The following is a 21,733-nucleotide window of genomic DNA, read 5'->3' as shown; positions in this document are numbered from 1 at the left end:
TCTTAACGTGACCGAGAGCGGTTCGTTGCGTGGGCGCTGTCACCAGCTGCATCTGTAAGAAGATGTTTTCCACCGTGATCCCCTACTGAAAGCCCGATGAACTAACTCATCATTCTCCATATAAAACACTGCCTTCCCGAACTCTTTCTCAGTGGCTAAAATACTGTACCACCTTTCCCAACCAGGTCTTCCATGGTCTCCGCACTCTTTTCCAGAGTAGTTCCAGGACGCAAAATACATTGCACCCCGCGTTCATCTTCCACCCATCGAAACAGGGTATTGTCCGAGGCTGGATAGGCAACCGCCGTTGCTTAACTCCCCGAATGCCTGCGGCTCCCTGGAGACCGTTCCAGCACGCTGGCACTTGTTGGATCGACGCAAGATATTCCAACTCCAGGACAGGTTCCGTCAGTCCTGAAGAATTCCCAGGCCGTGAGAGGCCGAGACTTCTCAACAGATGCTCCAGCTCCTACACCGAACGAGAATCATGAAGATAAAGGAGGAGGGACGTTGTTCCGATGTTTGCGGGGGAACAACGGCGTTTGTCTCCGATTCTTGGAGCGATCCAGCTTCCTGGCGAGTTGCCAGCTGCCGCAGCTGGGAACTATCCGATTATCAGCCGTCAACGAACCCAGCCCAAACTGGCAGAAAATCTCCAAACGAAGTTTCCACACTAAAACAGCAACTCACACATATGTCAAAGAGATATTTCGAACCGCCTCCAAAGTATCTCACGAACTTTATACAACAGTTTTTCCTCGATTTCTCCCAGCTCACTCAAAACCTGTATCTGATCCTGGGAGTGTGTGATGGAATGGTGAGGAGGGAGATTCACTTTGTGTCTGACCCCGGCAATGTGTGATGAGACGGAGTGGAGGGAGCTTCATTCTGTGTCTGACCCAGGAGTGTGTGCTGAAACGGTGTGGAGGGAGATTCTCTCTGTGTCTGATCCCGGGAGTGTGTGATGGGACGGTGATCAAGGAGCTTCACTCTGTGTCTAATCTCGGGAGTGTGTGATAGGACAGTGTTGGGTGAGTATAATTTTGTGTCTGACCCAGAACGTGTGATGGGACAGTGTGGTGGGATCTTCACCCCGTTTCAGATCCCGGAGTTTCTGATGGGACGGTGTATTGGGAACTTCATTCAATGTCTGATCCTGCGTGTGTATGATGGGACAGTGTAGGTGGAGCATCACTCTGTGTTTAATTCCGGTTGTCTGTGATAGGACGCTGTGGAAAGAGCCCCCCTTTGTGTCTGATCCTGGGGTGTGCGATGTGACGGTATGGACCAATCATGAATCTGTGTCTGATCCCGGGAGTATGTGATGGGACGTCGTGCAGGAAGCTTGACTCTGTTGTTGATCCTGGAGTGTGTGTGATGGGACGGTGTGCAGGGATGCTCACTTTGGTTCTGACCACAGGACTGCATATTGGGACGGTGTGGAGGGAGCGCCAGCTACTGTCAGACCCCGGGATATGTGATGGACGGTGCGGAGGGAGCTTGTCTCAGCGTCTGACCCTGGTTGAGTGTGATGGAACGGTGCTCAAGGAGTTTCAGTCTGTGGCAGACCCTGGGAATCTGTGATAGAAGTGTTGAGGGATCCTCAATCAGTGTTTGGTCCCGACAGTGTGCGATGGGACGGTGTGGAGGGAGCATTACCTAGTGTCAGACCTCGGGATGTGTTATAAGGCGGTGCGGAGGGAGCTTCATTCTGTGTCTGACCCCAGCAGTGTGTGATGGGACGGTGTGGAAGAAGCTTCACTCTGTGTCTGACCTGGGAATGTCTGATCGGATGGTGTGGAGGGAGCTTCACTCTGTTTCTGATATCGGGACTGTGTGATGGGACGGTGTGGCAGGAGCTCTATTCTTTGTCTGATCCCGTGTGTGATATGCGACGGTGTGGTGGGAGCGCCACCTAGTGTCTGACCCCTGAAGTGTGTGATGGGACGGTGTGTTGGGAGCTTTTTACCTTGCCCGACCCCGGATTTGAGATGTGACAGTATGGAGGGAGTTTCACTCTATGTCTGAAACTGGGAGTGCGTAATTGGATGGTGAGGAGTGAGCTACCTTCTGCGTCTGATCCCAGGAGTGGTTGATGGGAAGGTTTGGAAGGTCCTCACTCTATGTTTGATCCCTGGAAGTGTGTCATGGTACGGTGTGCAGGGGCGCCACCTACTGTCTGACCCCTGGATTGTGTGATGGGACGGGGCCCAGGGAGCTTCACTCTGTGTCTACTCCCGGGAGAGTGTGTTAGGACAGTATGTAGGGAGCTCCACTCTGTGACTGAACCCAGGGATGTGCGATGCGACGGTCTGGAGGGTGCTTCATCCCGTGCTCAACACCTCTATTCCACCCCCCCCCCATCTCTTTTGTACTTGAAACTTAAAGGAAATCACGTCTGACATCACAGTTGATTTTAACTGCTGCGGAGGCTGTTAGCCACGATGGAGGTGCTGTGGATATGCGATCCTGAGCGCCCAGGCTCTGCAAGTCCGCCATCCCTCAGCCTGGAGCTGAGAAGCTGCTGTACCAGCTGAGGTTCTCCGACCCATTATTGTAGTTCGCCGGGGGTTGGGGTCAGCAGTTACCCCAGGTCAGTGGTTCTCCCCCTTATAAGACTCAAGGCCGACAACAAGGCAGGATGTTACAACGGTTTATTGATTTCATCATGGCAAATGTAAATGAAACAATGTGTGAGCTGCTAACTTGCGGGAACAAATTAGCTGCCACTGATTCGCTCACGGTCACGCACAGTTAACGATTCGACGTCAACAAGTCACTATTTCAATAATCAGTGCCGTTTCCCACCGTCATTCTGCATTGGGAAAAGAGGATTATAAAATCACACTTCAGGGCCATGTCCCAGATCGCTGAAGATCCACGGACATTGCCGAGATATTTCTCAATTTAACATCTTTTTATCGACCAGACTGCAGAATGCACCATCCTCAGCAAAGTGAACAAAATTATTCTCTCTGGATAATCCCACCCCGAGACACTGGTGTCCCAGACTGAGCCTCGGCCCAGGGGTCTCATGTGTGGGAGCCTTGAACCCGCACATCCGGAGGAAGTAGAGCACATGTCAAAGAGCGCGGGACTGGATCCAGTTCCGTTAGAACCGTTGGAAATTAAACCATGAGCGCGGCCATTAAAGAAGAGGGCGGGTGTTAACGGGGAGGGCAGGGCATCGGCCAAAATGTCTCTGATCCGCGGGTGGGGATGTTCACACTTTCAGATGATCACACGATCACTGTCAGTCCGGGTCTGGGTTCCTGCAGCGATCTCAGTTCTTTCCTCCCGGTCCAACTGAACTGATTCCCGTCCAGCCTGAAACAGATGGAAGAATCAAGATGAAATAAACAGATTAAACAACAGTGTCAGTAACAGGGAACTGAAATTAATGTTTCAACAACACTCACAGACAAATATCACCAGAAAACCCGCGGGCCCGCTGATATTTTATCACATTGAACATTAACACAAATACTCACCAGATCCGCTCCAGACTTGGGCGGGTCAGTATGAGGCGGCGGAGAGCGGGGACAGATCGGTCTGTGAGCGAGTTCCATCCCAGGTTCAGCTCCGTCAGGGATCGATTTGTAATGATAGCGGAAAAGAGATCCTCGGGACTGGAATCTGTGAGAACGACATCCCAGAGGCTGGAGATGAGAGAGAGAGAGAGAGCGAGAGAGCGAGAGAGCGAGAGAGAGAGAGAGAGAGAGAGAGAGAGAGAGAGAGAGAGAGAGAGAGAGAGAGAGAGAGAGAGAGAGAGAGAGAGAGAGAGAGAGAGAGAGAGAGAGAGAGAGAGAGAGAGAGACGGTACGAATCCCCAGTGTTCATCAGTAACGCAATTACTGATAACATTAATGTTCTGTGTCAAGCAGCCAGTGACTGTAAACACCATCTCCCACAATCTAGTACTTACCCCATTTTCTGTATTTTACACTCCGGGTTGCTCAGAGCCGCAGACACCAGTTTCACGCTTGAATCTCTCAGTTTCTTCCCCCCAAGTCTAAACAAAAACAGACAAATTGCTGAAGATTCAAACAGTGGGTCTGAGGGAATTTCTCACACTCGGATATTTCAGGAAACATTAAATTCTTCAGTAAATCACTAATCGGAGTTCCCATCACAGTCAATGTCCCACACTGACCATCTCCAGGGTATTCACCGAAAGTCATGATTTAGTCTGTCTACACATATTCAGTCTCATTTCCCGATGGTTAGAAAAGTGTTTTGATTTGAGAGGGTTGGAAGGGGCAGGTTTGAATGACGGGAGAAAGTCCCACAGTGCCAATGAATTGTGGGTGACACGGTGAAAGAAAGATACAATAGACGAAAAGGGATGGGGAAGAGAGATCCATCAGTGAGGTTGATGTTCTGGAGAATGTTGTAATTAAGGGAGAGGAGGTGTTGGAGTTGTTAAAATACATTAAGATGGATAAGTCCCCGGGGCCTGACGGAATATTCCCCAGGATGCACCACGAGGCGAGGGCAGAGATGGCTGAGCTTCTGTCTAGGATCCTTACGTCCTCATTATGCACGGGAATGGTACCGGAGGATTGGCGGGAAGCGAATGTTGTCCACTTGTTCAAAAAAGGTAGTAAGGATCGTCTGGGTAATTATAGACCCATGAGCCTGAAGTCTGTGGTTGGAAAGCTGTTGGAAAAGATTCTTAGAGATAGGATCTACGGGCATTTAGAGAATCATGGTCTGAACAGGGACAGTCAGCATTGCTTTGTGAAGGGCAGATCGTGTCTAACAAGCCTGAAAGAGTTCTTTGAGCAGGTGAGCAGGCGTATAGATGAGGGTCATGCAGTGGATGTGATCTAAATGGATTTTAGTAAGGGTTTTAACAAGGTTCCACACGGTAGGCTTATTCAGAAATTCAGAAGGCATGCGATACAGTTAAGTTTGTCCAGGTGGATTCAGAATTGGCTTGCCTGCAGAAGGTCGTGGTGGAGGGAGTACATTCAAAGGGTTGTGACTAGTGGTGTCCCACAAGTTTATGTTCTGGGACCTCTACTTTCGTGATTTTTATTAATGAGCTGGATGCGGGGATAGAAGGTTGGGTTAGCAAGTTTGCAGACGACACAAAGGTTGGTGGTGTTGTAGATAGTGTAGAGGATTGTCGAGGGTTACAGAGAGACATTGATAGGATGCAGAAGTGGGCTGAGAAGTGGCAGATGGAGATCAACCCGGTGAATTGTGAGGTGGTACACTTTGGAAGGATAAACTCAAGGCAGAGTACAACATAAATGGCAGGATACCTGGTAGTGTGAAGCAGCAGCGGGATCTGGGGGTACATGTCCACAGATCCCTGAAAGTTGCCTCACAGGTATATAGGGTAGTTAAGAAAGCTTATGTGCTGTTAGCTTTCATAAGTCGAGGGATAAAGTTTAAGAGTCGCGATGTAATGATGCAGCTCTATAAAACTCTGGTTGGGCCACACTTAGAGTACTGTGTCCTGTTCCGTTCGCCTCACTATAGGAATGATGTGGAAGCATTTGAAATAGTACAGAGGTGATTTATTAGGATGCTGCCTCGTTTAGAGAGTATGGATTATGATCAGAGATTAAGGGAGCTAGGGCTTTATTCTGGAGAGAAGGAGGATGAGAGAAAACATGATCGAGATATACAAGATATTAAGAGGAATAGATAGAGTGGACAGCTAGCGCCTCATCCCCAAGGCATAATTGCTCAGTACAAGAGGACATGGCTTTAAGGTAAGGGGTGGAAAGTTCAAGGGGGATATTAGAGGAAGGTTTTATACTCAGAGAGTGGTTGGTGCGTGGAATGCACTGCCTGAGTCAGTGGTGGAGGCAGATACAGTAGTGAAGTTTAAGATACTACTAGACAGGTATATGGAGGAATTTAAGTTGTGGGGTTATATGGGAGGCAGGATTTGAGGGTCGGCAATGTATTGTGCTATTCTATGTCCTATGTTCTATCAGAAGGGATGTGGATGGGATTGAGAGATCCCTCACGACGAAGGGGGATGAGGAAGGGAGACCTCACAGGCCGATAGGGAAAGGGGAAGATATCAGACAGGAGGACTGGTGATAGGAAAGATCCAACTGCAGGAACGTGGGATGGAATGAGATATCCACAGCAGAAAAGGAGATGAGGAGGAGAGATCTCACAGCAGGAAAGAGAATCGGGAAATAAACCGACAGGAGGACTGGGGATGAGAAAGCCTGATCCCACATGAGGATGGGGGATTGGGAAGAGAGATCCCAGAGGAGGAAGGGGATGGCGAAGATTGATCCACAGGAGGAATAGTAATAGGGAAGAAAGATCCCAGGAGGTAAGCAGATGAGGAAGAGAGATCTTATCGGGGAAAGGTGGACTGCCACGAGAGATCCCTGTTGAGGAAGGGGCTGTGGAAGAGAGATCCCAGAGGAGGAAGGGGATGGGGAAGAGAGATCTTACATGATGTAGGGGAAATGGGTAAGAGTTCTGACAGGAGGAATGAGGTTGAGAAAGATTGATCTCACTGGAGGAACGGCGATGGGGATTAGAGATCTCACAAATGGAAGGGAGATGGGGCACTGAGAACACTCTGGTGGAAGGGGGATGCGGAAGAGTGATCCCACAGAAGGACGGGGGATGGTGTACAGTTCCAAAAGGAGGAATGAGGAGATGGGGAAGAGAGATCTCACAGGATTAGGGGGGATAGGGAAGATAGATCCCACAGGAGGTAGGGGGATAGGGAAGAGAGATCCCCCAGGGTGGAGGGGGATGTCACAGAGCGGTCCCACAGGAGTTTCCTGTTGGGAAAAGAATAACACACAAGATGAGAGGATTTCAGAAATAGATTGCACGGGAGGGGTGTGTCTGAACTGAGGCCAAAAACTGGGAGAGGAGATGCGCCCATGGTGTCTGTGTATTTGGTGGTGAGTAAAGTCACACGGGTGGACTGATGGTGATAGTCACACACAGGGAAGGGCAGGGGAGGGGCGGACAATCTCACAATGGTAATTCTTGCCGTCTCACTGGCACAGTTTGCTGGCCCTCTCTTGTCCCTCATCAGGAAGGGGGTGTAAAGCTCTGAGCCACCGGCTGCAGTCAGTGTCGGTCTGGGTGTCAGTAACAGTGTGAAGGAACATTATCAGTGGACGTACACAGGCAGCGAGAAACACGGTCATTCCTGTGATTTACTGCCATTAAACCAATGGTCAGTTCGCTGATCTGATGAAGCATCCAACATCCCTTCACAAGGAACCACAGAACCCGCCCGTCCTTGGATAATTACTGACGATTCCCTGGGCATTTACCACAATTCTTCATAATAGAACTATATAATCGTATAACAATTACAGCACAGAAACAAGCCATCTCGGCCCTTCTAGTCCTTGCCGAACGCTTACTTTCACCTAGACCCACCAACCTGCACTCAGTCCATAGCCCTCTATTCCGTTCCTGTCCATATACCTATCCTTTTTTTAATGGCAATACCGAACCTGCCTCTACCACATCTACTGGAAACTCATTCCACACAGCTACCACTCTCTGAGTAAAGGAATTCCCCTTCATGTCACCCTTAAACTTTTGCCCCTTAACTCTCAACTCATGTCCTCTTGTTTGAACCTCCCCTACTCTCAATGGGAAAAAAAGCCTATCCAACTGAACTCTATCTCTTTTCTCCCGGATGCTGCCTGATCTGTTGAGTTCTTCCAGCGTTGATGACGTATTCAACTCTATCTATCCAGCTCGTAATTTTAAATACCTCCAGAAAGTCCCCCCTCAACCTTCTACGCTCCAAAGAATAAAGACCTAACTTGTTCAACCTTTCTTTGTAACTTTAGGCTCTGAAACCCTGGTAATATGACTTACTCCAGTTTAACCAAATTCCTTTACATTGAAACAACACAATGGAACTGTTTCCCAGTTCAGAGTGAGAGATAAATCAAGTTACTTCAACTCCTGGCACTTGGGCAGCCCGGGTCCCAGCCGCTGGAATCCTTCACACTGAATGTGGCAGCTCTCCAGGTCGAGCTGTTTTATTGTATCACAGAGTCCGATAACATGGGACAGGACCGCGCAGTCAATCGGGGTCAGTGTCATTCCACTGAAAGAAAGTGTTTCCACAGATCCCAGTGCGGCCTGGGCCAGGCCACGATTCTGCGACTCAAACAGGTAGTGTAATGTGTTTCGGAGGCTCCTTTTACCAGCTTCACTACATGTGTTTCCACTCTGGCGTTTAACCTCGTCCTTCACCCAATCAATCACCCGGCATGTTGTTTCATGAGAAAATGGGCCCAGAACCTCCCCCAGACCCCGAGCTGTCATTGGGGAGGAGAGACCAGCAAGAAAACGGAGAAATATCTCGAATCGCCCATCTCTTTTGTTGTGGGCTTTAGCGAGGAATTTCAGGATATCCCCGGGATGTGGTTTCAGGAATTGTGCGACTGCAGCTACAAACTCCTGGATGGTGAGGTGTGGGAATGTGTACACCACACACTGGGCAGAATCATCTCTCTCCAAAAGCTCCATTAGGAACCCGGACAGGAACTGGGAAGGCTGCAGATCGTAGTTGATCAAATCTCCATCTTTAAATACAATCTTCTTCTCGGACACTCCTCTGAAGGCCATCTGACCAACCCCGAGTAACACATCACGGGGATTCTCAATCTCACGGCCGTGGTTTTTCAGGATGTTGTAAATATAGTAGGAGTAGAGTTGGGTGATTGTCTTGGGAACTCGCTGCGGGTGCCTGACTCTTTGAGAGAAGAAAGAGCCCAGTGCCAGAGCGAGGATCCAGCAGTAGGAGGGGTTGTAGCTCATGGTGTACAGGATCTCATTCTCCTCCACGTGTTTGAAAACAGCTGCCGCCACCGTCTCATCTTCAAAATACCTGAAGAAATATTCCTTCCGTTCCTCACCAACAAATCGCAGGATTTCAGCCCAGACACTGAACTCTGCCTTTTCCAATAAATGTAACGCAGTGGGGCGGGTGGTCACCAGCACTGAACACCCTGGGAGCAGCTTGCCCTGGATTAAACTGTACACAATGTCAGACACTTCACACCACCACTCGGGATCTGGGCACTGGTGCTTGGGTTCTGTATCTCTCCGACTGTCAGCAAAATCGATTCTGTGTTTGAATTCATCCATACCATCGAATATAAACAGCAATCCCTCTGGGTTCTTCCAGACCTCTGTCAGGATTTTCCCAAAGTATGGAAACTGATCCAGAATTAGTTCCCTCAGGTTTATTCTGCAGTTAATAGAGTTTAAATCCCGGAATTTGAAACTGAAGACAAAGTGGAATTGTTGATATATTTTCCCCATGGCCCAGTCATAAACAATCTTTTGAACCATTGTCGTTTTCCCGATTCCTGGGACTCCGGACACTGCTGCCGAACATCCTGAAGTTGATCGTGTAAAGAATCTGTTCATTTTGTCCCAAGAACTATGTGAGTAACTGTTCTGAAACAGATGAGCAATGTGGATTTTCTCCAGTTCTTTGCAGAGATGTTTCTCTCTCCACTCCTCGTGGTCTCTGCCTCTTGCCAGCAGCTCATGTTCCACCAGTCTCCGATCTCGAACAGTAGAAATGACCGTGAGCTCAGTGTATCGATCAACCAGCTGGAAAACCTTCACCTTCTCCCTCATCAGGATCGTGTTCACTCTCAGTGTTTCAGTTTGTTCCCGCAGAGTCTCCTTGTGTTTCTGTCGAACATCTTCCATGGGAACAGACAGTGGACAAACTGTTAGATGCCTCAACTCAGAACTCAGTATTTACACGAGAGATAGCTCAAAACGATTGCATTAGTTGGATTAATCAATGGGTGCTCGTACAGTAAAGTAATTTCGATTAACAGACCCCTGACTGGACAAAGAGGCGCGGTCTAGATAAACACCACATCATCACATTTCCACATGAATTGTGCTGTGAAGGTGAGTATTTGCCTGGTAGTTTACTGACCCCCGACTGTCCCGTACTGGACACCCTCCGACTAAAACCACAGCTATCATTGTTCTTGTTGAAGAACATTGAAAGCCCAATGTTTGATATTGCGTATGGAGATGCAGAAAAAGATATTGGGCATTCTGTCAAAGGAGCAGGTCGGGGAATCAGAGCTCCCCCCTCACTTTTCACCGTCACTGATCGAAATACGAAAAATTCGGTTTTTTGACCAGTGCGTGCACTGGGGGTGGGTGATTGGGAGAGAAATATCAATGTCTTGATCAGGAGATTGAGACAATCAGCATTTTGACACAAAACACAGACAATCCCCCCCACCACTCCCTCCCCCCGCCTTCCATCATCACAGATGCTGCTCGGCTGACTGAGTTTCTCCTGAAAATGGTCTGAGACCATTTCATAAGGAGCATGTTTTGCAAATATTCAAAAGATTCTATGTTGAAAATACACGAGTGCAAAGAAGAAGGAAGTAATTGTTATTCTGGATCTCATGTAGCACAAAAACTCAGATAAAGAACGCAATGAAAAACACAATATATATATATAAATATATACGATACGGACTCACTCTGACCTCAGGTGGTTGTGACAGAAAATGTTCAAACTGTGCTGGTTATGGGGTGGGGGTTGTTAGTTGTGGAGGGTCATTGGAGGTGTTGATCAGTCTTACTGCTTGAGGAAAGTAAATGATACTGAGTCTGAAGGTCCCAATGTGGATGCTACGTAGCCTCGTCCATCATGGGAGAGGGGCAAGCAGCCCGTAGGAAGGAAAGGTGGGATCCATCCTGATGCTGCTGGCCCTTTTTTGGAGCCTCTCTGTATACACGTCCATGTTGGAAGGTAGGCTGGGGGTGCAGGTGATGCGTTGGGTAGTTTTCACTACCCGTTGTAGGGCCTTCCAGTCCGCCACAGTTATGCAGCGTGTTGGCCTGCTCTCTGCAGCACAGCTGTAGAAGGACGGAAGTGTAGATGTGAGTACAGATCGGAGAGCGTCGGTAGAAAGGGGAGAAAGGGGAGAAGCTACCGGTCTGTGACTTTAAATACAAGTTTGAAAACCGTGCTGATATCAGGAAGGCAGGTGAAGGAGAGTGCAGACACCGATGAATAACTTACTTCACGAACCAACTTACTGGCTCTTTATTCATCCCTCCCCCACCAAGTTTCATCTATCGCCTAGCGTTTGTCTCCCCCTCCACCTTTCAAACCTATTACTTACTGGCTCTTTATTCATCTTTCCCCCTCCAAGTTTCATCTATCGCCTAGCGTTTGTCTCCCCCTCCACCTTTCAAACCTATTACGCAACATTTTTCTCCAGTCCCACCGAATGTTCTCAGCGCGAAACGTTGACTGTACTTTCTCCATAGATGCTGCCTGGTCTGCTGAGTTGCTCCGTCATTTTCTGTGTGTTACCCTACAATTTTAATTATTTTGCCTTCATCATAGTTTTTTGTTGCCTTTTGTTAGATGCTAAAAGCTTCCTCATCAATTAAATTCCAATTCACTTTTGCTACATTATATTGCGTTTCCTTTTCTTTTATGCAGTCCCTAGCTGCCTCCTAAGGGTTCATTTACATTAAACTTGCTGATAAAATCTGATCTCACTATGGGTTGGGTCCCTTTCAGGGATGTGTGGGGTCTCACTGTGTGTCAGGAGCCTGCCAGCGATATGTGGGGTCTCGCAGTGTGTGAGGACCCTGCCACCGGTGGTGAGGCAGGGGGATCTTACAGTGTGTCAGGACCCTTTCAGGAGTGACTAGGGTCTCACAGTGTGTCAGAGCACTGCCAGGGATGCGTGAAGTCTGACAGTATGTCAGGACGCTGTCAGGGGTCTGTGGGGTCCCACAGTGGGCCAGGAACCTGCCAGGCGTGTGTGGGCTCTCCATTCAATGTACTCGGTTGTGTTAGGGAGCGTAGGAAAACATTGATTGTGGCATATCTACTTTAGAGAATGTGACGTGGTAGAAATGATACTCTTTAATAATCAGTGAGAGAATCTGTTTCATGTTCAGAAATACGTGTGGGAGCTTTACTGTCGTGTCTGTTCCTTCGGTAAACAACACGAGGAACAGTGAAGAACAAGCTTGTAGCGATTCACCAAACACATGGTGTAGGAAATCTCAGGGGTTTCATTGACTGGATGTGGACTGAAACAGCATTAACAGAGGTGACAGAGACGAGAGTAGATTGTAAACTTCCTAATTCGTCTATCTCTGGTCCCTTTTTTAAATTATCATCTTTGGAATTTTTTCTTGTAAATGAGAGACTGAATCAGGATTCTGGCCGAGATTCCTTATATTTCTATTAAAAGCTTCTGATAACCAGATCAAGCATGGGCTGATGCAATATTAATAAGTTTTGTGATATTTGTCTTTCCTACGCTCTCTCCTCTGTTAAGTGTGCAGTCAGAGATCCAACTCAGTCTGCGATGATAAAGCCTTACAATCTCTTGAGCCCATGCATTGCCACTGGCTCCGTTTTCAGAGATGATGGGCTTATGCATGTAGTGAGCTTCACATCCAGACGGTCACAATGTGACTAATTGCAATATTATTTATAGATATTTTCAATTCTTTGCACCTTCCTTGCCGCGATCCAACAACCTTCGGTTTCCCTGTCCTAATTCCCATCGCTCACCCTTCCACAGTGTCCGTCACACAACACCGGACAAATGAATTTCAGTTTCTGTGGACTGAGCTGAGGAACGTGTCCCCCAGTCTCAGTGTTTGAATTAGGGAGTGAAGATGTGAACACAATGTTTTCATCTGCTGCTCTGTGGTTGAACAGACCAGTTGGGATGTTACCTGCTTTTCTAACTAAAGTGATGCTCTTGTTACTATTCTGTGACTGATACTTCAGTGGATCCCCAACTCGAAGAAAAGATAATCTGCAGGAACTGGGGGAGTTTAGAAAATGGTTATGGATGAGTCTGTTCAGAAGGGGGCAGTGACTGGCAAGAGAATATTTTGACTGTTTAATGTGAAGAGATATAAGTTTTTCTTTGCCGTTCTCCAGTTCGCCCCCTTCTCCACTCAGACTCCTGTGGAGGGATCTGTAGTTGCAAGCCCCAGAGCGGTGTGACCACCTTCCTCAAACTCGCCAGCTCTCTGGCTATTTCCTCAAAATGTCCTTGAAAACACTCCCTCTCGCAAACATGTTTCCCTGTGTCTCACTGTGTTCTCTGTCACAGTGCAAACATGTACCTGGTCAGATCCTCGTGGCTGAACAATTTAGCGGCCCTACGCAAATTACAACCGTTGGTGGAAACAGAGGTCAAATTTCAACTTGATGAACTCTGCTGCAGCCTCATCTGGGCTATTGTGTACCGTTCCGATCGCCCCACTACCGGAGGGATGTTGAGGCTTTAGCGAGGGTGCAGAAGGGATTTGCCAGGACGCTGCCTGGTTTAGAGGCATGTGATATCAAGAGAGGCTGAATAAAATTAGCTTATCTTCTCAGGATCATAGGAGGCCGAGGGGAGCTCTGACACAGGGTGACAACATTATGAGAGGCATAATGTTACCTCTCAACATTATGAGTGGACAGAGACAATCAGTTTCTCGTGTTTGAATTGTCTATCACCAGAGGGACTGCATTGAAAGGGAGAGAGTGTAGAATGAAGGGGGATGTGAGGGACAGGATTTTTAATCGGAGTATCGTGGCTGCCTGGAATGTACTGCCTGGTAAGGTGGTAGAGTCAAATTAATGGAAGCGTTTAGGAGACGTTTGGATATGTACATGGATATTAGGAAGATGGAGGCATATGAGCAGAGTGTAGGAGGGAAAGATTAGTGTTTGTGTGTGTTTGAATTACTTGTTGGCTGTTACAGCTCAGTATCATATGCCTAATGGCATGTTCCTGTGTTATAAGCATCAATTTTCAACGCAAGTTCACTTACCTTTCAGCTCACTGAGAATCTTCTGTAAACCTTGAGTGGGATTTGATCGATGGGAGGGATCACAACCTGTTTGAATTTTAACAAATTGAGGGAATGATGTGTAAAATTTTAAAGTGTGAGGTATTCAATCCAAATTTGAATTGATCTCTGATATAATCTCACCATGTTCCTGTATTTCCTTCAATATTTTGTCAAACTTTGGGACACCAATCCGCATTTTCACAAAGGTTTCCCACATCACCCTTTGGGCCCGGAAGCCTTTCTCCATCACCAGGCTCAGGAGGAGTTTAGAACTGTCCGCCCGCTCTCCCTTATCAGCGAGATCAGATATTTTCTGTGAAGATTAACGGTGAACATATTGGGGACTGACAGATTCACACAGAGAATGAGAATTAAATTATGTGCTCTGTAACGGGATCACACTGAGCAGTCACCCGGACGGGTGCTGATCCTGTCTGGACATGGACTGTACATTCTGAGTGCAGAACACACGGAGGGACATTCACCGTGAACCTGGTCCACCAGTCAGTGAGATCCTGGCTGGTCTGTGACCGCTTCATTGACGTGGCTCCAAATTCATAAATAACTCCTCACCGGATTTGACCATATAAATAACGATCACAGATGAAGAAGGAACTCAGAAAGGGTTTATAACAGAATGACAGCCTCAGAGAAGTTACAGAAAAGAGGATGTGATTAATCTCCTCAATCATGCCGTGTACAATATGACAGCTATTACCGGCTGACACCTGATGCCTTTCCTTTGCCTTTTCCAGTGGATTTTATTCAGTGATTACACATTATAGTATTCCCCGATCCACACTGTTTACAGTTGCAGATTATAACAGAATGATTTCCACCCAGAACAGAACACACTCGAGCTCCTGTGGCATCGGCAGATGATGCCCCAGTTCTCAATGGCATCCTGCCTTCACGCTGCACGGTTTTTCCAACCTGAACTTCCTGAAATATTCCCATTTAATACTGTATGCCCACACAACTGTTACTTGCTCAACTCACTCTGAATACTGAGCAACTACCCACCAGTCCGCAGGGCTTTTTCCCCGCTTTCTATCACTGGTTCAGATTCACATGTTTGAGATTACAAGTAAAATACTTATTTTCCAGATGTTTTATCTGATTTAATATCCAATGAGTCAGAGTTATTCCACCCAACAGTCCTGTGATATCTGAAAATTCAAACTAATTCTCCCTCCCACTCACCCGATGTTCCTGTCCGCTGAACTGATTCTCGGCCACTAAAGCCAGGCTCACTCCGTGCACCCCTCCTTCCATCGCCTGCTCCAGCCTGTCCCGGTAGAAATCCGTCAACTGCAGCAGCTGGAAATCGTTCCAGCTTGCCAGGAGCTCGGTGATCACTGAGCTCGGACCTGTGAAGGAAAATGAGGAAAATTATATATACAATTGACCCCACATTGTACAGTAACTTTTACTCTGGAACCCCAAAACAGTGCAGCAGGTTACCAAACACAGTGTAAAATATATATGATAGGGGGAGATGTGCATGGAGAGGGGGTCATATAGGGTGGGGTGAGACATCCGGTGGTGGGGGTTGGGGGTGAGCCGGAGATGGCAGAGACGGAGAGGAGAGGGGTAAGGGAGCGGTGGGAAGAGACAAAGAGGAGAATGAAGGGAGGGTGGGGAAACGGTGAAGAGAGGGGGAAGAGAGTGGTGGGGGCGGGAGAGAGAAGAGATTGCGAAGAATGGGGTGGGGAGAGACGAGAGAGAAATGGGAATGGGTGGGATGGGGAGAGGGAGAGTAAAGAGGGCGAAGAGAGAGGTGGGGGAAGGCGGAGAGGGGGAAGGGATGGGTGGAGAGACGGAGAGGAGAGGGGGAAGAGAGAGATGAGGAGCGACGGGGAAGGGAGGGTTGGTTGGGAAGAGGGGAGAGGGAGGGGTTGTAGAGACTGAGACGAGAGGGGTGGGAAAGAGAGGTGTGGGGAGACAGAGGGAGGAGAGGGGCAACGGATGGGTGGGATATGGAGAGGGAAGAGATGACGAGAAAGGGGTGGGGAGTGAGCGGAGAGACAGAGGAGAGTGGGAAGTGTGGCATAGGGAGAGAGAGAGTAGAGAGGGGTAAGAGAGGAGTGTGGAGAGACAGAGAGTAGAGGGGGAAGGGACGGGTGCGGAGAGACGGAGAGAAGAGGTGGAATGAGGGGTGGGGGATGGAGAGAGAGGAGAGGGCTGGGGAGAGACGGAGAGTAGGGGGGAACGGAGGGGGGAGGGAGAGAAGGGAAGGGACCCGTGGGGAGAGTCCGAGAGGAGAGGAGGAAGGGAGGGGTGAGTAGAGGGGGAGAGGAGATTGTACTCATTCCAATTGTGACTCTGTTCCCCAGGGATGTTAACCCTCTCTCTGATCTTTCTGCTTAGTTTTCACAAATATTTTGGGAAGTGCAGACTCTGCATTAAATCCGGATTCAGAATGAAGGCAATTGCCGACATACCCATCACCTTTCCCGATGTTAACTTCACTGTAACTCCTCCACTACCCGCCCGTTCAGCCATGTTGAGGACAGGTGTGGTCATATTTTGCTGCGCTGAAACAAAGACAATTAACAGTAGTGTGTCAGGCAATAATTGATGTATAAAGGAGAACACTGTTTTGTTTTTAAACAGAACGACCGCACTTCCAAACATCTTGAGCCTTTCCACTGGAGACAAGAGACGGCCTAATCTACCTGCTCCCATCCACCCACAGTCACACAATACCTATTTTCCCTGCATCCCTGGATCGTGCACCTTTCCGGTATTCCCTGGATTATCTAATCGCTATATTGCAAGCAATTCCTTTTTGGTACTGATCTTGTGTCCTGGACGTGGAGTGACGTGTCAATGGAATGGCAAGGCAGACTGAACAGTAGCGCCCACTGCTTTAGTCCTCCTGCCACTGATGGCTCTGTGATGCAGGTGCTACTGCAGTGTGGGTTGAAGCATTTCTCCTGTCGAATGGAACATCTATTCCTCTCGTCGCTGAATTATACAGATTTCTCAGTCACACCAGATTCCCACCGTCTCCTTTCAGTTCAACATCCCCTGGCATTGACACCTATGGCAATATATGCTTTGAGTCTACATAGAAATACTCTGACATCCTGAACAATGCAATTCCACCCATTGCATTACGGCATCTTGTCTAGAACCAGAATATTTTCTTCGGCAGGATTTTAAGATCATTTTAGCACCTAAATTTCCGGTCGAAATTTACTTACGCATTCATCTGGCTATTATCAGAAATTTATATGGCAGCTTGTAAACAAAATGTAGACGTCCTATACATCAGAAACAGCAAGCTGGCAAAAACAGATTGACAATAACTAAAACAAGATGTTGGAATTATTGAACAAGACCGACAGTACGTTGATACTTCAGTCGTGTAAACAAAGGTGAGCCTGTCTGTAACAATCACGTATTTGCTCTCTATCTGCGTTGTGTTCTGTGTTGCGTATTTATGCTCCGGATTGGGGTGGGGGCACAGTAAAAGTGAAGGGAATCTGTTACCTATTTGTGTTTTTTTTTTCCGTGCAGTACACAGCTGGAAACTGACGGATGTTAAATCTTTCATTATTATACAATCAAATACACTGTACTTACACTTCGGTACACTTCAGTGTCATCGCTACAGATGTTATGTTTACTGATTTCGAATAAAGGATCGAATACACCAATACACTAAACACATGGACGAAAGTAGAGCTGTAGATATAGGGTATATGGATTTCGGCAAGGCATTTGACAAGGTACCCCATGCAAGGTTTATTGAGAATGTAAGGAGACATGGGATCCAAGGGGACCGCGCTTTGTTGATCCAGAACTATCTTGTCCACGGAAGGCAAAGAGTGGTTGCAGACGAGTCATATTCAGAATCGAGATCTGTGACCAGTGGTTTGCCTCAGGCATCTGTTCTGGGACCCGTAGTTTTTGTGATTTTAATAAATGACCTTGATGAGGAAGTGTAGGGATGGGTTAGTAAGTTTGCTGATGACACAAAGGTTGGGGGTGTTGTGGATAGTGTGGAGGGCTGTCAGAGGTTACAGCGGGATATTGATAGGATGCAAAACTGGGCTGAGAAATGGCAGATGGAGTTCAAACTAGATAAGTGTGAAGTAGTTCATTTTGGTAAGTCAAATATAATGGCAGAATATAATATTAATGGTAAGACTCTTGGCAGTATGGAGGATCAGAGGGATCTTGGGGTCGGAACCACAGGACGATCAAAGCAGCTGCGCAGATTGACTCTGTGGCTAAGAAGGCGTACGTTCTTCTTCAATCGTGGTATTGAATTTTCGAGCCGGGAGGTAATGTTGCAGCTGTATAGGACCTTGGTCAGACCACACTTGGGGTACTGTGCTCACATCTGCTCGCCTCACTACAGGAGGATGTGGAAGCCATTGAAAGGGTCCAGAGGAGATTTACTGGGATGTGGCCTGGATTAGGGAGCATGCATTATAAAAATAGATTGTGTGAACTCGGCCTTTTCTCCTTGGAGCGACGGAGGATGAGATCCGACCTGATAGAGGTGTATGAGATGAAGAGAGGCATTGATCGTATGGATAGTCAGAGGCTTTTTCCCAGGGCTGAAATGGTTGTCACAAAAGGACACAGGTTTTAGGTGCTGGGGAGTAGGTACAGAGGAGATGTCGGGGTAGGTATTTTATTCAGAGAGTGGTGAGTGCGTGGAATGGACAGCCGGAAATGGTGGTGGAAGCGGATACGATAGGGTCTTTTAAAAGACGTTTAAATAGGTACATGGAGCTTTGTTAAATTGAGGTCTATAGATAAACCTAGTAATTTCTAAGATAGGGACATTGTGGGCCGAGGTGCCTGTATTGTGCTGTAGGTTTTCTATGTTTCTATGCTTACAATCACCAACTTTTATAATCAATATTGGAGTTGAGGGCACGTCATACAACTATAACAAATCCGTGGCAGTCGCCAATAATGAGAATTTCGTTTGGCTACATTCTTAACAGATGTTTCTCAATCAGATAATTATTTTAAATATAAGACCACAAGATATAGGAGCAGAAGTAGGCCATTCGTGCCATCCAGTCTGCTCCGCCTTCCCTGCCTTGGCTAATCAACAATCTATCTATCTCTGCCTCAAATACACTCAGTGGCTTGACCTCCAGAGCCGCTCCTTGCAACAAATTCAATACATTTACCACCCTTCGACTAAAGTAACTTCTTCACATCTCAGTTCTAAAAGAACGCCCATCAATCCTGAAGCCGAGCCCTCTTGTCCTAGAATCCCCTACCATGGGAAATAACTTTGCCATATCTAATCTGTTCAGGCTTTTTAACATTTGAAATGTTTCTATGAGATCATCCCTCATTCTTCTGAACTCCAGGGAATGCAGCCCAAGAGCTGCCAGACGTTCCTCAAACGGTAACCCTCTCATAACTGGAATCATTCTCCTGAATCTTCTCTGAACTCTCTGTTGTGTCGGAAATGAGACAGATTCTTTGGGTCTCAAAGGCAAGGACTTTGGACACACAGTTTTAATAACAAGGAGTTTATTTTCAAGGGGAAAAATCTTGGAAACAACACAAGTGGCTACAATATTTGCTCAAACACAGGGGAAAACGGTGTGGGGGCAGAATATAGGTACCCATACAAGCAAGGGAAAATAACTACACCATCGCCACCCCTTGACTATGGACAGGCACGGCTCTCTGCTACAGGAACAACAATAAACGCTCCCAAACCCTATTCAACGCATACCTTCCCACGTCTCTCCAGCGCTGTTCTGCAGTCTTCAGCCTGAAGTGAGGCAAGGTGGTCCCTCGAGGATGGCAAAAAAGAAGAGCGAGACAAGCACACGTAGCACCCTTTATAGGTCAGTGGGCTGGAGGATCTAATAGATAAATGTGCATTCATTATTTGGGAGGGGTGAAATGTTTTTTTTTATTGTTTTCAAATAGTTACAGAATAAATGTGTATAAAAAAAATGTGTTACCCAGCCCCCCTCCCCTTAACCCCTCCCCCATAACATCCCTATTAAAAAAATAAGAAAGAAAGAAAAAAAAGGAATGCCTGGATATTGGAAGATCCCCACATGCTCCATGGAGTTCGTAATAACTTTAGTATATATATTTATTTATTTCCCCAAGTAACCAATTATTTCATCTTCTCTTTATTTATTTATCTCTTAAATTATAAGTAATTTTTTCAAGTGGAATACAGCCATAAATTTATTTCTTCCTACGATCTATACTTAGATATGTATCCGATTTCCAAGTCACTGCAATAGCTTTTTTGGCTACTGCCAATGCAATTTTTATAAATTCTTTCTGATATTTATTCAATTTGGATATCGGTTTTATCCCTTCAATATCACCTAGTAAAAGTAATATTGGGTTGTGTGGAAGTTGTATTCCAATAATTTGTTCCAGTAAAAATCTTAAATTTGTCCAAAAAGGTTGAATTTTAGAACAAGACCAAGTAGAATTGAGAAAAGTACCAATTTCTGGGTTACATCGGAAACACTGATCAGATAAATTTGGGTTTAATTTATTTATTTTTTGTGGTGTAATATATAGTTGATGTAAAAAATTGTATTGCACTAATCTTAATCGAACGTTTATTGTATTTGTCATACTCTCAAGACATAGTCTTGAGCAGTTTTTTTCTTCAATTTTGATATTCAAATCACTTTCCCATTTTTGTCTTGACTTATGGACTCCTTGTTTAATTGCCTGTTTTTGAATCAAATTATACATACAAGAGATAATTTTTTTAATCTTTCCTTTTTGAATTAAAGTTTCTATTTCATTGGGTTTCGGTAATAACATTGTTTGACCTAACTTTTCTCTTAAATAAGCCCTTAGTTGAAAGTAACAAAAAAAGAGTGTTGTTTGATACTTTATATTTATTCTTTAATTGATCGAATGACATTAATATACCTCCTTCAAAACAATCTGCTATATATCAAATCCCTTTTTGAAACCAATTATATAAAAGTTGATTATCCATTGTAAAATGAATAAGTCTATTTTGAATTAAAGATCTCTTTGCTAATAAGGATTTCTTTGTCTCATCGTCGACATTTATCTTATTCCATAAATCAATCAAATGTTTTAATATAGGAGATTCTTTCTTTTCCCGTATCCATTTAGATTCCCATTTATATATAAAGTCTTCTGGTATGTTTTCTCCTATTTTATCTAGTTCTATTCTGATCCATGCCGGTTTATTTTTCTCAAAAAAAGATGCAATAAATCTAAGTTGATTTGCTTTATAATAATTCTTAAAATTTGGAAGTTGTAACCCTCCTAGTTCAAATTTCCGTGTCAATTTTTCCGACGATATTCTTGACATCTTACCTTTCCAAAGAAACTTTCTCACATATTTATTCAGCTCTTGAAAAAACTTTTGGGGTAATTGTATTGGTAGTGATTGAAATAAGTATTCTAATCTAGGGAATATATTCATTTTTATGGTATTTACTCTACCTACTAATGTTATTGGTAATACCATCCATTTATCAAGATCTTCTTGAATTTTTTTCAATAGTGGTAAGTAATTTAATTTGTATATGTTCTTTATATCATTATCCACTCTTATACCTAAATATTTTATACCATTTGCCGGCCATCTAAATTGAGTTATTAATCGACATTGATTATAGTCTCCTTTAGTAAGAGGTAAAATTTCACTTTTATCCCAATTTATTTTATAACCTGATATTTTCCCATATTCTTCTAATCTATAGGATAATTTACGCAACGATTGCAATGGGTTTGTTAGATAAAGCAGAACATCATTAGCAAATAAGCTAATCTTGTATTCTTCCGGTTAACTCTAAAACCCTTAATATCTGGGTCCATTCTAATCAATTCAGCTAATGGCTCTATCGCCAACACAAATAAAGCAGGTGATAATGGA

The sequence above is a fragment of the Hemitrygon akajei genome, unplaced genomic scaffold (genome assembly GCF_048418815.1).
Source record: "Hemitrygon akajei unplaced genomic scaffold, sHemAka1.3 Scf000103, whole genome shotgun sequence".
Lineage (NCBI taxonomy): Eukaryota > Metazoa > Chordata > Chondrichthyes > Myliobatiformes > Dasyatidae > Hemitrygon > Hemitrygon akajei.
Note: the sequence above shows the minus strand (reverse complement) of the source record.